The sequence below is a fragment of the Chlorocebus sabaeus genome, chromosome 25, assembly GCF_047675955.1.
Source record: "Chlorocebus sabaeus isolate Y175 chromosome 25, mChlSab1.0.hap1, whole genome shotgun sequence".
Classification (NCBI taxonomy): Eukaryota; Metazoa; Chordata; class Mammalia; order Primates; family Cercopithecidae; genus Chlorocebus; species Chlorocebus sabaeus.
The window spans coordinates 44760460-44777669 of record NC_132928.1 but is presented as its reverse complement, the minus strand read 5'-3'; positions in this window follow the sequence as shown (position 1 = coordinate 44777669).

Below are 17210 nucleotides of genomic sequence, written 5' to 3'. Positions count from 1 at the left end.
TCAAGGTAGAGCTCAAGATCCCGTTGCCTTGTAAATGTGCCTGTCCAAGAAGAAACAGTTCTTCCCAAGCATTACCTGGGAGCCTGTTAGAAATACAAAATCTCAGCGCCTTCGTCCACCATCCCTCTACACAAACACACACGCACACTTAGAATCTCTGGGAGTGGGGCCCAGCAATCTGTGTTTTCACAGACCCTCCAGGGAATTCGGATGCCCGCTGAAGTTTGAGAACTAGAGGTAAACTGTACCTTCCTGCAGGCAAGAACTTGGACCAAGGAGGGAGTGGGGAAATTAGGAAAAAAGGAAAGAGAGGAAAAAAATGGAAAGCCAGGGAAAAACTATGGCTTGGCCCTACAATATACTCCCAGCCCTGAAACTTCCTAAGACTTGATGAACGTCTGTCCTTACCCCTTTACTTTCCATTCCTCTCCTTAACTGGAAATCAATCATTAGAAAAGATATTTGTTCTTTTCCCACAACCACTATTTAGCTTGGCAACCTCTCGGAACAAGACCCACTGGGCAGAGGGGTCACCACTGATTTCATCCTATTCTTAGTAGTCAGTTATTTTGCGACTCCTATTGACTTAACCTCAAGGTCAAATGGTCTGTATACACTAGAACCAAGCCTGAGGAGGACTTTGAAGGCCTTCCCACACACCCCCGCCTTCCCTATTAGTTAACTTGCACTTTAACACAACTATTTCATCATACTCACACCCAATCTCTCACACTCTACATTCCAATCTATCAGTAACTCCTGTCAATTCAGCTTTTAAATATGTCCAATAGCCAACCAATTCTCATCCCCTCTACTGCCATCCCATATCATTCCTCACCTCAGTCATTACACTAGCTGCCTAACTGATCTACCTTCTTCAGAGAAAAGCCACGAAGTCTATCAGGCCTAGGTGGAGTTTCCTCTGTGACCTTCTCTACCACCACTCCTTGTTCTTTCTGCTCCAGTCCTACTAGCCTTTTTTTTTTACTCTTTCTAAGACACATCAAGCTCAGGGCCTTTGCACTTGTTTTTCATTTCTGTAGGATGCTCTTCCCTCAGATATTCACATAAGTTACTCTCTCAGTCATTCATTCAAGCCTCCACTTTAATGCTAGTAACTCAGAGAGGTTCTCCTTGACCCAGGAACACAAACCATCACTTCTCTCTGCCACTTGCCCTTCATTATTTCTATTTCATATCACTTAGCATCATCTAGCATATCTTTCTTTTTTTTTTTTTTTTTCTTTTTTTTTTTTCCTTGAGACGGAGTCTCACTCTGTTGCCCAGGCTGGAATGCAGTGGCACGATCTGGGCTCACCACAAGCTCTGCCTCCCAGGTTCACGCCATTCTCCTGCCTCAGCCTCCCAAGTAGCTGGGACTACAGGCATCCACCACCACATCCGCCTACTTTTTGTATTTTTGGTAGAGACAGGGTTTCACCATGTTAGCCAGGATGGTCTCAATCTCCTGACCTCGTGATCCACCCGCCTCAGCCTCCCAAAGTGCTAGGATTACAGGCATAAGCCACCATGCCCGGCCTAACATATATTTATTTGTCTATCTTCCTCCACTGTGATGTAAACTCTATAAGGTCAGAGATTTTCTTATTGTTGTTTCTTGGGACTTTTTCCCTCAACATTTCTGTTTTCTTTTTTATTATTTTTTTCCCTCTTAGGGCAGGGATTTTTTTTGTCTACTATGTCCTCTGCTATATTTCAAATGCCTGGAAGAGTGCCTAGCATGTAGTAAGTGTCCACTAGATAAGTGTCCACTAGATAAGTAGATAACCACTGAATAAGTGAATGAATGAAAAATAAAATGTAAAAATCTGTACTCAACAAAAACTATGATCTCAAGCATTTCCAGAAAACAACTCAATGTTTGAATTATTTAATGTTGAACTCTTCTCTCAATACTCTAGTTGGCTCCTGGAATTAAGTGTATCTCCTTGAAGAAGGAATTTCTTTGACTATATAAATAGCTATAACTGTGCCTCAGAATACTGTTATTGTTGTTGTTATTGAAGAAAACTAGCTTGGATCTCCTGTCAGAAGTGTAGTTTTAGCTTGTCACCTCTTGTTCAGGAATATTCTGAGAAAGGACTGATTATCCTCATCTATCATTATCTACTCATTTGTAAACATTCACAGATGAAACAGAGTGCAAAGATGGACTCACACAAACAAATGGAAAAACATTCAATGCTCATGGATAAGAAGAATCAATATTGTTAAAATAGTCATACTGCCCAGAACAATGTACAGATTCAAAGCTATTCCTATCAAACTACCAAAGACATGCCTCACGGAATTAGAAAAAAACTATTCTAAAATTCATATGAAATCAAAAAAGAGCCTGAATAGCCAAAGCAATCCTAAGCAAAAAGAACAAAGTTGTTGGCATGGCATGAACTGACTTCAAACTATACTGGAAGGGTACAGTAACCAAAACAGAATAATACTGGTACAAAAACAGTATGCCAGAAATACTGGACAAAAACAGATACTTAGACCAATGGAACAGAATAGAGAAGTAAACCCAGAAATAAAGCTGCACACCATCTGATCTTCAACAAAATTGACAAAAGCAACGGGAAAGGACTCTCCCTATTCAATAAATGGTGCTGAGATAACTGGCCAGTCATATGCAGATGATTGAAACTGAGCCCCTTCTTTTTTTCTTTTTTTTTCTTTTTTTCCTTTTTTTTTTTTTTTTTTTTTTTTGAGACGGAGTCTTGCTCTGTCACCAGGCTGGAGTGCAGTGGCGCGATCTCGGCTCACTGCAACCTCCGCCTCTCAGGTTCAAGCAATTCTCCTGCCTCAGCCTCCTGAGTAGCTGGGACTACAGGCGTGTGCCACCACACCCAGCTAATTTTGTATTTTTAATAGAGATGGGGTTTCACCATTTTGGCCAGGATGGTCTTGATCTCCTGACCTCGTGATCCGCCTGCCTCAGCCTCTCAAAGTGCTGGGGTTACAGGCGTGAGCCACCACGCCCAGCCAGACCCCTACTTTATATTATACCATCCACAAAAATCATCTTAAGATGGATTAAAGACTTAAGTGTAAAACCCAAAACTACAAAAACTCTTGAAGAAACTTAGGAATACCATTCTAGACATAGGCCCTGGCAAAGATTTCATGACGAAGACACGAAAAGCAGTTGCAACAAGAACAAAAATTGACAAATGGAACCTGATTAGACTAAACAACTTCTGCACAGCAAAAGAAACTATCAGCAGAGTAAACAGACAACTCACAGAATGGGAGAATATATTTGTGAACTATGCATCTAACAAAGATCTAATATCCAGAATCCATAAGAAATTTAAAGTAGCAAGTAATAAACAGACAATTCCATTAAAAAGTGGGCAAAGGACATAAGCACTTTTCTAAAGAAGACATATGCACAGTCAACAAGCATATGAAAAAATATTCAACATTACTAATCATTAGATAAATATGAATCAAAACCACAGTAAGATACCATCTCATACCAGTCAGAGAGCTGTTATTAAAAAGCTCCCACTGTTGGTGGGAATGTAAATTAGTTTAGCCACTGCAGAAAGCAGTTTGTCAATTTCTCAAAGAATTTAGAACTACCATTTAACCCAACAATCCCATTATTGGATATTTACCCAAAGGAATATAAATCACTATACCATAAAGACATATACATACATATGTTCATTGCAGTGCTATTCACAATACCAAAGACATGGAATCAACCCAAATGCCCATCGACAGTAGACTAGATAAATAAAATGCAGTACATATACACCATGGAATACTACACAGCTATGAAAAAGAATGAGATCATGTCCTTTGCAGCAAAGTGGATGGAGCTGGAGGCCATTATCCTAAGTGAATTAACACAGGAACAGAAAACCAAATGCCACATGTTCTCACTTATAAATGGGAGCTAAACTTTGAGTACACATGGACATAAGAAGGGAACAATAGACATCAGGGCCTATTTGAGGGTGGAGGATGGAAAAAGGGCAAGGATCAAAAAACTATCTGTCAGCCGAGCACAGTGGCTCATGTCTGTAATCCTAGCACTTTGGGAGGCCAAGGCCGGAGGATCACTTAAGTCTGGGAGTTCAAGACCAGCCTGGGCAAAAAGACAAAACCACATCTCTACAAAAAATACCAAAAACAAATAGCCAGACAAGGTGGCATGTGTCTGTTGTCCCAGCTACTCTGGAGGCTGAGGTGGGAGAATCACTTGACCCCAGGAGGCAGAGGTTGCAGTGAGCTGAGATCGCACCACTGCATTCCAGCCTGGGCAACAGAGCAAGACCCTGTCTCAAACAAACAAAACAAAAAAACTACCAGTTGAGCACTACACTTATTACCTAGGTGACAAAATAATATGTATACCAAAGCCCCACAACAGGTAATTTCTCCATAGAATAAACCTGTATGTGTACCCCTGAAATTAAAATAAAAGTCAAAAAAATAGAATAAAATATTTTTAAAGATGGATTCATATAGTAGAGGATTACAGGTTAGCAGGTTTGTAACCTGGCAGTTCCAGCTTTGATTTAATTAATAGCCATGTGATCTGGTCAAGTTGCCTAACTTACCTGTCTCAGTCTCATCTGTTAAGTGGAGCTAATTACATTTACCTCATGAACTGTTGTCAAAATGAAGTTTGATCAGGTTTATGAATGACTTGACATATTCCCAAGAGCACAGTGAGTGTTCAGTAAAGGGAAGCTAGGACTAATACTATTAGAAAGGGCAAGAGTGAGGAAGGAAAGCAATTTTCTAGAGAAAGTGAAATTTTAATTGGACCTTGAAACTTATGGACGTTACATAAGAAAGAGCTGCAGCTTTCTTTCTTCCCCCAAACAAATAAAGTTCTTTTTCCCCCAATGGTTTACAGGAAAAATTAAGGAATTCATTATTTTAGTCATAGTATTTAATATTTGCAAATCCTATGTGGGCATCATTTTATTAATCACACACTAAAAATGAGTCTCCAAGCAATTCAATAACTTTATGAACCAGATTCAATTTCACATGAATCAAATCAGCTACTTTAGAAAATTTCCTTTGCAATGTTAGTTTCTGTACTGTATCTGTATTTTGTATTAAAATACTCTTAGGACCATTTCTTTCAGGTAGACATCACATACTAAAATGATTACTTTTTTAACATCTTCATTGAGATATAATTCATATACCGTAAAATTCACCCTTTTTTCCAAAGGCTCGAATTAGTTCAGTAGTCATTTAACATCTTTAAAGTGTGTGTGTGTGTGTGTGTGTGTGTATTCCCTTGCACATCATAGAACTACGAAGCCCTTATTTGCCATGGTCTCATGTGAGTTAGTAGAATCTATCTACTTAACCACCTGCAGAGCAGAGACTGCTTCAAACTTCTTTGTACTTCTCCAAGAAACTTATACTGCCTTGTGATATGGGAGTAGAAGTTCTGTAATTCATTAATTGATAAGTACATATGGTAGTTTACATCATTACTAATTTAATCTTCACAAAAACCCACTAAGGCAAGCCCTATTATTATCACCACTTCACAGATGAGGAAGCCCAGGTTAAGAAGTTTTAGGAATTTATCTAAGGTCACCTGTGACATGGGCTTGTCTGACTCCAGAGTTCATCCTCTTAACCGTAATAATGCTTTTATCTTAAATCTTGATTTTGTTTATTTACATAAGTAATCCAAGTTGTACTATAAAAAATTAGAAAATATAGATAAATAATAAGAAAAATGGATAAAAATGTCCAAATCCCAACATCGATATCTTTAGATAGCCCCAATTACCAGTTTGGTGTAAATTCCTACAGATTCACATGTAATTATGAATACATGCATAATTATAGTTTATAATTACATATAAACTTACTAGAATTACTTATTCACCAAAATGAGACGTTATGCTCTATATATTATTTAATCTGTGTCATAATTTTTCATTTGGAATATTTCCACTTAACTAAATATTTATTTCTAGTCAATGGTATTTCACTGTATAAATGTAGCTTAATTCATCCACCTACTAACAATGTGTAATTCCCATTTCCCTACCCCTAGATTACACTGGACTTTTTAATATCTTTTAAAATTAGCCTATCATTATTATAATTATTATCATTCCTTTTAATATTTGTCAATTTGGGAGTCTAAATAGGTGTCACATTCTGTTGTTCAATTTTGAAATTTTTAATGAGGAAGAATATTTTTTCCATGGACTTTCTGGCCATATGTGTTCCTTCTTTGTGAATTGCCTATGCTTGTACTTCTCAATTTTTCTATTGATTTCTTATCCTTATTGTTATTGAAAAGTTTTATATCTATATTAGAGACATTAACCCTTTTACTGTAAAACACATTGCAAATTAAATTACTGAAACATATTTCCCTGTGCTCTATATTGAATTTTCTTTTCTGAATATTGACCTAACCACAGGCAAATTTAAAAATCAAATTTGTCTCTGCCACCTTCTCATCTTTCCTCATTCCCTCTTATCCTTACATAATGTCTAAAGAATGCCTAGCCTAATCAATAATATCTCTTATAGGTTGTTGTACCTAGGGTTTTTACACAAAATAGATTAACTTGGAAGTCATTTTATGAATTTTTAAAAAATATGCGTTTGTTTACTTACTAGTTGCCTCAAAAGATGGTTATCATAATCTAATACAATCTGTCTTAGGGGCTCAAAGTTTAAAGACTGGGCTTTAATCCTCATTCTGATACTGGCTTGCCTCATGATCTTGGGAAATAACTTAAATTTTCTAAGCTTCATATTCCTTATCTTCAAAATAGGTATCTGCAAAAATTAGATGAGATCATATGTGTAATATACTTAATATATATGACTATACCTACATATTTAGCATTCTCTAAATGAAGCTAGTATATAACTAGTGATAAACAAAAAAGTACTTTAACTGTTTTATCAATGCTAGTCCTTTTTATTCATACACTTGTTATAATCCTTTTGTGGCCAGTATATCGAACTCCCCAGGGGCAGGTATTAATACCAATTTTGAAAGAGAAAATGTGTATTACTATATTTTAATTATATATGTGAACAACAAAAAATAACTGTCTTCATAATACAAACTATAGAAAGCTAAGCTGAATAAAATCTTTTCTAGAGGTAACATGTTGAAGATGAAATCCAACTTCTGCTTATCAATGACTTTTGAAGTTGCAGGAACTCCAGGACTGTGTGGCATTTTTATTGGAAAAAGATATTCTTTAAGTTGAGAAACACTTGCTCAATGTGCTTTTCAAATGTAAGTCATCACAATTATATATAGACCTCTAGTATTTGCATAAAACCATAGACACAGAATAGAAGTTCAAGTATTTTAACAGAAACCAGTAGAGGTTTGGAACTAAGGATGACAACTCTAGAACCAAGGAAACGTTTAGATGTGTAGGCACCAATCTTCAAATCTGACAAATACCAGACCAGCACAGTTGCCCTTGTGAAAACTGTAGCCATATTACTGCCAAAGATAAACAGATTATATGGGTTCCTCTCAAGTCAAGGCTCTGAAGGACCTTGTATTTGGGGAAATTAGTTTAGTTAGTGCACAAAGGGAAGAGTGCCACCTGCTGGGCTACCGGTGATACTCCCCGTGGGGCCACAGCTACCGGGCAGGGTGGGAAAGAACACTGACTCTGGTCCAAATCAAATTCATTTTGCTACACCTAGATTAGTTCAACAGTCATTGGGAATTATTCAGCCACTTCTTACAAATATTAATATCCAAGCTTCTTTCTCCTCAGCTAACAAATGAATGACTCTGAGAACAGAACTTTTCCGGCTAAATTTATTTTAGGAGCCAATTCTAGTATTTCAACATGCAAACTTGCACACATGTGTAAGCTTTGTACCCACAAAATGTGCACATAACACACACTTTTGACATTAATTATATTTTGTAAAGCACATGTTTTTTTTCATTCTTTTGACTTACAGTCATCGTTCCCTCTTCTCTTTACAGTGCAAAATGCCAGCACAGTAATTCTCTTAGTCAGGTGTCAGTAGTTGCTGAGAATAGGCCAGGGCTCTGATTTCTATTCTATTGTGCTTGAATGGGGAGATGGGAAGAAGTTTTTATTTATTTATTTTTTGAGACAGGGTCTCGCTCTGTCACTCAGGCTGGAGTGCAGTGGCACGATCTCGGCTCATTACAACCTCCTCCTGGGTTCAAGCAATTCTCCTGCCTCAGCCTCCCGAGTAGCTGGGACTACAAGTGCACACCACCATACCCAGCTAATTTTTGTATTTTTAGTAGAGATGGGGTTTCACTATGTTGGCTAGGCCAGTCTTGAAATCCTGACCTTAAGTGATTCACCTGCCTTGGCCTCCCAAAATGCTGAGATTACATGCGTGAGCCACCACGCCCAGCCAGGAAGAAGTATTGGTAGTGGAACCACAAGGGCATGTAGGAACAGTGGGACTGATTCATTAAAGTGGGGTAGGGTATTATGTCACTACCATTGTTTAGAATTCCTGCACATGGTGATTTTTAAAAATGCAAGCTGAGTTAGTTTTATTATTGCTTTTCAATGCTCTACACAGAGTGTACCCCTTTTTGCCAAACCAAGGACAGACCACTCCCACAGCATTCCTTCTGATAGACCTCTAAATATTTTCACTCACAAATGGTGTAGGGAGTGAGGCAGAAATGCCCAGATTTATATGCCTTATGTATGGAAGGAATATACTCTCTTCTACATTGGCATGACTTATTGTACCTAATTAAAACTATCTGCATCCATGCTGCCTTAAAATCTTTTTCCTATTTTGACATTGTGCCAATTATCAACTCATTTAGGTTACAAATTATAAAGCTATCATATTAAATATCTTAAGGTGAATTCATATAATCAGATTGCATGCCTTGTAAAATTTAGCTAAAATCAGCTCACTGCCAGAGTAACAGTATTGAAGGAGAAGAAGGAAAGAATAATCTAGGAGTATGGGGCCCTCAAAACACATCATGGGAGTCTATGTCCAAACTAGGTTAATCAGGATCTTGCCCAGGATTTTTCTACTGTAGTTATTGAAGAAAACTCTTTCTTTCCCCTGGGGTCAATAAGTTGGTAAAATAGGAATCTCGAGCCACCAAGTGGACATTTGTCTACCAGAAGGACAGACCCTGATTGAACGAAAAGAATTCTTTGATGACATCTCATTAGTTGAGCCCTGGCTTGCCCAGTTACATGAAACAAATCCTTTCATTTGCGTTTGTTAAGCAAGTTTGAACTGGATTTCTGTCTTCCAACAAAAGCATTTTGACAAATAGAAGGCTTTAAATATAGTGCTTGTGTGCAAGATTAAAATATTCTATAGTTATACTATATCCTTTTATATAATTGATTAAAGCAAACATAAGCAGATCATTTTCTGAGTGATTTGCAGCACATGCCAACAAATGGCAGTTCCCACAATATATAAAAATTTACTTTTCTCATTCATTTGTTATTCTCTATAGTCAGTTTCGAAAATGATTTATTTTCATCCTAGACATTTCATTAATTATTGACTATACATATACATTAATTCCAATTTATATTTAAAAGCAGCTGGTTCAAATCTTGGCAAGAGAATTAGCAGTGATTCCACACATCATGATCTGAATATATATAAATATAGTCCAATCGTACTCCCATTTTATTCATTTTTTTAAAAATTAGATTCATAGAATTCTAACTTCTAGCTCAAGTTATGCTGAAATTAAATTGGGAAACATGGCAGACTTTGGGTTAGAACTAAATCAGATTGGCAGAAATTTTGCAACCTTAATGGCCGTGTTTTACATACTATTATTGAAGTTACAGCCATATAAATTATATAATTTAATCTTAGAATTCTTGGAAATTAACTACTGTTAATTTATAATAACTTTAATTTAGAGAGAGCCCAGTGCAGATAAATTAAGCAATATTGAGACAGCTATCATGAAAGTATCAGTAGAAAACGAGCTAGAGAACAAGGATAGCCTCATCAACCTTCTGGGTTTTCAATGGGATTTTTTGTTTGGTTTTGTTGTTTGTCAGGAAGTTTTTGTTTGTGTGTTTATTTAGTTTTGGTTTTTTGAGACAGACGCACTGTAATCTTTATTGTGATGCCTTGGTATCCACTGACTGGAACAGCACCAGGCTTACGGTCAGTGCTCAGTTAAGGTTTATTGAATGAATGAGTGTTCTGTAATAGATGCAAATCTGGTGCAACATGAGTTTTTCTGTTATTGCTGTAGGTGATAAAACATGCCCATTGTGAACTAAACCAGAAGGAATTTTCAGGTGTCCCTTTTTCAAGCTTCCTCATCCTAATAGTAAATGAACTGAGACCAGAAAAGGTAAAGTGACTGCCCAAAACAGAGAAAGGAGTAGTAAATCAATTAACAAGCATTTATCAAGTAGTGTACACTATTTCAGATAATGAAGACACAGCAGAGCATAAGGCAGTTAAAGTCTCTGCCTGCAAGTTTATATTCCAGTGGGAAAAGTGATGAACATGTAAATGAATAAGATAATTTCAGGCCTTGATAAAATGGTGCTACAAAAATAATAATACAGAACATTTGGATGGAGAATGATGGAGGGTGGAGAGAAACACAATTGACTTAGATTACTCAGAACTGGATGCTGTGAAGACTTTCATGGGAGCTGAGGCCTGAATGACGAGGAGACAGCCAAGCAAAGGTATGGAGGAAGGGTATTGGAAATGCAAGTACAAAGGGTCTGAGATGGAAACAAGCTTGATGTGTTTCATGAAAACAAAACGGCCATAGTGTTTCAACCAGAATGAGGAGGAGAAGAAAATGAATAGCGACAAGGTTAGCTGGGCCAACGCCAAATCCTGTAGAGCACTGCGTATCAGGAAAAGTAGTTGTGGGTTTTTACAGGGTGTGATGAGACACCATTCAAAAGGTTTTGAGGAAAGGAGTCATATTATCTAATTTTCATTTCAGAAAAATCACTCAGGCTACCGTGTGGAGAATGGACTGGGATAAGGCAAGAGATGATGCTGTGAGACTAATTAGAACACTGCCCCAGTAATCCAGGCTGCATGGTGGTCACTTGGACTAAGATTGGCAGTAGAGAGGGTGAGCAGTAGCTGGGCTCAAGACATTTGTAAGTACCTACAGACTTACTGCTAGATGCATTTGGGCAAATGAAGATGCCATTTACAGTGATAGAGAGGACTCTGGAAGAATGACTTGGGAGAATGGGGAATTGATTAGTTCAGCTTTGGACATGTCAAGTCTGAAATTTTTTTAAATCAACTTTCTCAGGTTTACTAAGCTTGAAATTTTTATTAAACATTCAAATGGAAATGCTAAAACATAGTTGGATAGATAGGTCTGGACTTCAAAACAGAGGTCAGGAGAGGTGACATGGATTTGGACATCATCAATAAAGAGATGATATTCAAAGCCATGGCTCTAGGGAAACCCTGTGGTTAGAGAAGAAAGGAGAACTGAGACAGTCTGGAGCACTGTGAGAGATCTTCTGGAGGACGAGGAGCCAGAACAAAAGGGCTGAGAAAGAACACAGAAGAATCTGGCTTCCTGGATGTCTCAGGGGTGACCTTGATAAGGACTGTTCTTAATATGGAAATGGGAGAATGGAGGAAGGAAAGCCTGATTGACCTGTAGTGAGGTAAGAACGGGGAGTGAGGACAAAGCAGCAGCAAGTTAAACATGGCTTTCAGAAATGTTTCCATAGAGTTAGGAAGTCCTGAAGAGGGCAACTGAGGATGACGTACAAAGCAATGTATGAAGATTCGCCTTTGGCTTTGGATACAGCAGGGATGCTTCTTCCACTGTGACTTGAGAGAAGTTAGTTGCTTGGGCTCAGGTGCAGGTGGGCTGCAGGATTTGGTGAATTCTTGACTAATTCCATCAAAGTTGAACCAATTTTTCCAAATCCTACTTCAGATTGTAACCACATAGCCACCATTGGAATTATAAAGTCATATTTGTTGTATTGGACACAATAGCTGAAAGTTTTGAAAGATGTAATTCCCACTTCTAATTTGCTGTGTGAAATTATTCTACAAATGTAATCATCTAAGTTTAGTGGTGCAAAACTGTCATTACTTAATCAAATGAAATTACTATAGTACCAAGCTTATTTTCAATACAATGTAAAAGAGACATCGTCCTAAGTTTTTAGTTATTAAAGGAATGAAGTCAACAAACTAAGAAAGTGGAAAAAACCTAGGTCCTTAAAATCATCATTGAACTACTGAATTAAGCAGCTCTGGAATGGCCTTATCCCAGATTTCTTGTTATGTGAGTTAATAAATGTACTGATTGTTTGAGCCATATTTTGTTGATTATTGCCACTTATAGCTGAAAGCAGTTTAACAGGCATGGTATTTTACTAGAATAACTGGTAGCCATGTGGAAAAAAATAAAGCTCAAACCTTACACAAAAATAAATTCCAGACAGATCAAAATATAATAAAAACTAAACTTTAACTATCACCATTCCTAATTTTGCACAAAAGCAGCAGAAGCTTTAAAGTAAAAGCTGTTCTTTTATGTTTTAACTTAATTATTCTAAATGATATGTAAGGCATTTAAATTGGGCTATCTATAGTAACAAATGGAACATAATAGTGAATAATACAAATGCCAGCAACAACTGACAAATATTTTGTCATTAAGACACTTTTCATCCTTTATTGCTCTCTTTTCCCGTTTTAGTATGTTGTATTTTTCTTGAACTACAAAATATTATTTACTGGATGCTTGCAGATAACATCATATCCTTTCCATAATTAAACATGAAACTATCAGGAGAACCCTAAGTCTACCTCTTTTCATTCTATCTGGTTCTATGTGTGAGCATCCTAGTCACTTCTATCATCTTCGGTGAGCCCTTGAGAAAAAAGATGACAGACAGTGACAGTAGTGTTGTATCCCCAGTACCCACCACCATGTCCGGAACATGAAGGCATTCAGGGAAGTTTTGTTAAATGGATAAATGAATGAATGCATGCACCCATGTGTGTGAGAAAATGGAGGGAAAGTGATACTTTTTCTGTTTCTGCTCACTTGCATGGTCAGAAGAAAGAGAACAAGTTGCTGAAGGTTCATGGAAAGCTCACAAAGAAAGAAGATTCATCTTCTTGTCCATTTCATGAACTCTGAGGAGCATTGCTCAAGGGTTCTTCCTGTTTGCAGCTCTGAGAACTATTGGAGGAGGAGTGAAGAAAACATTTACTGTCTACTGGATGCTGGGCACTGTCCTAGACACTTTAATACATTATTGTATCCTCTATTTCTATTTATTTTATAAATAAGATAGGGGTTGTCTTCTAAGGGAGGTATACAATCTATTCAACTGGGAGAATTTGCAAATCCTAGAGCATTCAATCTATAGCTCAATAGGCTGAACTCTGCCTATCTAAGTTCAAAATTAATTATCTTCCTCAAGCAAGCGCTCTAACTTGGAAGTCAAGTTGCAGAGCAAGGCGAAAATAACAGCAGTAGTTTTATACATATTTCTGATCTCTTCCTAAGTAAATACACTGAAAAACTCCCATTGTAGCTACTCAAAATGTACTTGCAACAACATAGGAATTCCACTAAGATTTACCTTGCTAGACTTCTTTTTAGTTTACCATTCAAATCTTTTGTGGGGAAATTTATAGACACAATGGATGAATTATTCTATTGTTTTTCGTTATCCTAGGCTAATGAATATATCTGCTAGAGTGTCTGTGATGGTTAAATTTTGTGTACCAATTCGGCTAGGCTATGGTGCCCAGCTGTTTGTTCAAACACTAGCCCAGTTATTGCTGTGAAGATACTTTGTAGATGTGATCAACATCTACAATCAGTCGAGTTTAAGTAAAGGAGATTGCCCTCAGTCTCCTTGGGGGTTTTCTTGTTTAGTCAGGTGAAAGACATAACTGCAGAACTGAGGACTCCTGGAGAGGAAGGAATTCTGCCTCAAGACTGTAACATCGAAATCCTGCCAGATTTCCCAGCCTGCAGGCTTGCCCTATACATCTCAAACTTGCCAGCCCCACAATTGCATGAGCCAGTTCCTTAAAAAAATATTAGCATGAGGGTAATCAGGAATAATAGGCAGGTGCCCTATCTGGCATAAATATTTAGGAACCTTGGTCCTATATAACCTGATTCCTTTTGCTCCGATTACTAATCTCTATGGATTCACTCCTGTTGTCTCTCCAGTCTCAGAACTTCTAAATGAAGTTGCCCTGCTCACACAAAACGTGTGTGTGTGTGTGTGTGTGTGTGTATTACTGTGTGTGTGTATTACTGTGTGTGTATATATATATATTTATGTATATATACTATTAGTTCTGTTTCTCTAGAGAACATTTGCTGATACAACAGCTATACTATTTGCAACAGATAAAAATAAACTAGTATTAAGAAGATAAAAGCAGGTCGGCCGTGGTGGCTCATGCCTGTAATCCCAGCACTTTGGGAGGGCAAGGCAGGTGGATCACCTGAGGTCAGGAGTTCAAGACCAACCTGGCCAACACGGTGAAACCCCATCTCTACTAAAAATACAAAAATTAGCCAGGCGTGGTGGTAGGCACCTGTAATATCAGCTACTCAGGAGGCTGAGGCAGGAGACCCGCTAGAATCTAGGAGGCAGACGTTGCAGTGAGCCGAGATTGCACCACTGCACTCCAGCCTGGGCAACGAGTGAAACTAAGTCTTAAAAAATAAAAAATTAAAAAATAAAAGATAAAAGCAATTAGCAGTCTTTCTCTCTTTGATAGCATTTATTCAGAAACATAAATTCCAAAGGCTTTGGAATCCTGCCATCTCTAATTATACTACAGATAGAATACTTTAAAAAATAAAATTGTCAGTCATTTTTATTTTTAAAATACATGTGATTTTTAGCTTTGAGAAAGTGCTAAGGTCATCATTAAGCCAGACGTTGAGAAAGTGCGGCATCTTTAAACACTCTGAAGCACTAATTTCAGAGATCCCCCTAGGATTTTCTTTCAGTCCTTACTTATATCCAGATTGTATTGTAATACCTCTCTTTAGATGTGCCACAATAAGTTTACAACCACTAAAATATGACATTGGAACTATCAGAAAAGCATCTGTATCCACCACAAAAAGCTGGAGGGAAGTACAACTACAGTTCACTGCGTAGTCAGGTGACAGCCATTTAGCAATATCTGGCAGCAAAGGAGAATGAAACATAAGATAAATTGAAGTGTCTGAAAAGTATATGAACCTCAAGTGTTGAAAACATGTCTAGTTCTCTGAAAGATTATATAGGTAAACATTTCAGTTCTTTAAGGAGCACCTCCCATGGACCCAGGGTGTTTTTCAGGAACTGGACATAGCTTTCCCCTCCTGAGAAGATGAGGGTCTGATGATAGAGACCAACAGATAAGATAACAAGCAGTAAGAATAATTTGTAACATGTTCAGTGCCATACTAAACTGATCCATAAAACGATTCGATTTACAATGATTTACAGGAACACCTCCTGCAATGAACTGAAGGTTTGCATCAGCCTAAAACTCGTATGTTGAAATCTAACTCCCAAGATGATGATATTAGGAGGTGGGACCTTTGGGAGGTGATTAGGTCATGAAGGTGGAGCCCTCATGAATGGGATTAGTGTCCTTATTAAAGAGGCCTCAGAGAGTCCTCTTTCCCTTTTTCCACCATGTGAGACTATCATGAGAAGTTAGCAGTCTGCAACCCGAAAGAAGTCCCTCACCAGAACATGCCCATGCTGGCACCCTGATCACAGACTCTCAGCCTCCAGAAACTGTGAGAAAGAAATATCTGTTGTTTATAAGCCATCCATTCTGTGGTACTTTGTTATAGCAGCCTGAATGGATTAAGACATCTTAGGCAAGAAAGACAGAAACATTGCTCTGCTAGAGAGAAGGGAGTTGCAGAGGGAAGGTAACAAACACCCTTATGGAGAAGGTGACCTTCCAGCCAGATCTTGAAGTTAAGGGAGCAAAGACTCTGAAGGTAAAAAGAAAAGAGACCAAGAGCATGGGGTCATTCTCCAACAGTCCAGGCAGACAGAGGAGACTTTCAGAGGCACAGAGGCAAATTTAGGACCAGGCCAGCCACTTGGCTTTGCTATTGGGTATACAAAGGGGGCTTGCCAACATGCAGTGGGAAAGGTAAGATTTAGTGAGAGACTGGATGTGGGAAAAGGAGGGAGAAACACTCCTGAGTGCTTGATCTGAGAAACGATGACTGGTAGAGAACAGAAAGTTAAAGATTTACAGAAGAAAATACTGCTTTGGGAGAAAGAGGATGTGCTCTGCTGGGGGATGTTGAGACTGAAGAGCCAGTGGAGCGTCCAGGTAGAGATGTCAAGTAACCACTTAATAACCTGGGTCTGCCCCCCAGGAGAAGTTTAGGTCAAAAATATAGGTTTCATCGTCATTAGCAAACTGGATGAGAATGCCCAGAGGAAGAAGCAAGACAAGGAAAGAAGACAACCAAGGAGCAAACATTGCTTGACCCTAATGTTTAAGAGGCAGGAGAAAAGAGAAAAGCCCCATAAAAAACTAAAAAAGGTCAAGGAGTTATTATTGTATATGTTTGTTTTGTTTTACTATGCTAATTATATACATGACACAAAACTTACCATTTCAATCATTTTTAAGTGTACAATTTAGTGATATTAATTACATTCACCATGTTGTACACCCATTACCACTATTTCCAAAACCATTTCATTATCCCAAACAGAAATTCTGCAACCATTAAGCAATAGTGCCTCATTCCTCTCTCCCCACAGCCCCTGGTAAACTTTTTCATTGAGACAGTCTTGCTCTGTCACCCAGTCTGGAATGCAGAGGTGCAATCTCAGCTCACTGCAACCTCAACTTCCCGGGTTAAAGTAATCCTCCCACCTCAGCCTCCTGAGTAGCTGGGACTACAGGCATGGGCCATCATGCCTGGCTAATTTTTTTTTCTTTTTTTTTTTTTTTTTTTGTAGACACAGGGCTGTCACTACATTGCCCAGGCTGGTCTTGAACTCCTGAGCTCAAGTGATCTGCCCTCCTCAGCTTCCCAAAGTGCTGGGATTACAGGCATGAGCCATGGGGCCCTGCCGGGCTTCTGGTAATTTTTTCTGAGACAGTCTTGCTGTGTCACCTAGGCTGGAGCCCAGTAGTGCAATCTTGACTCACAGCAACCTCCACCTCCTGGGTTGAAGCGA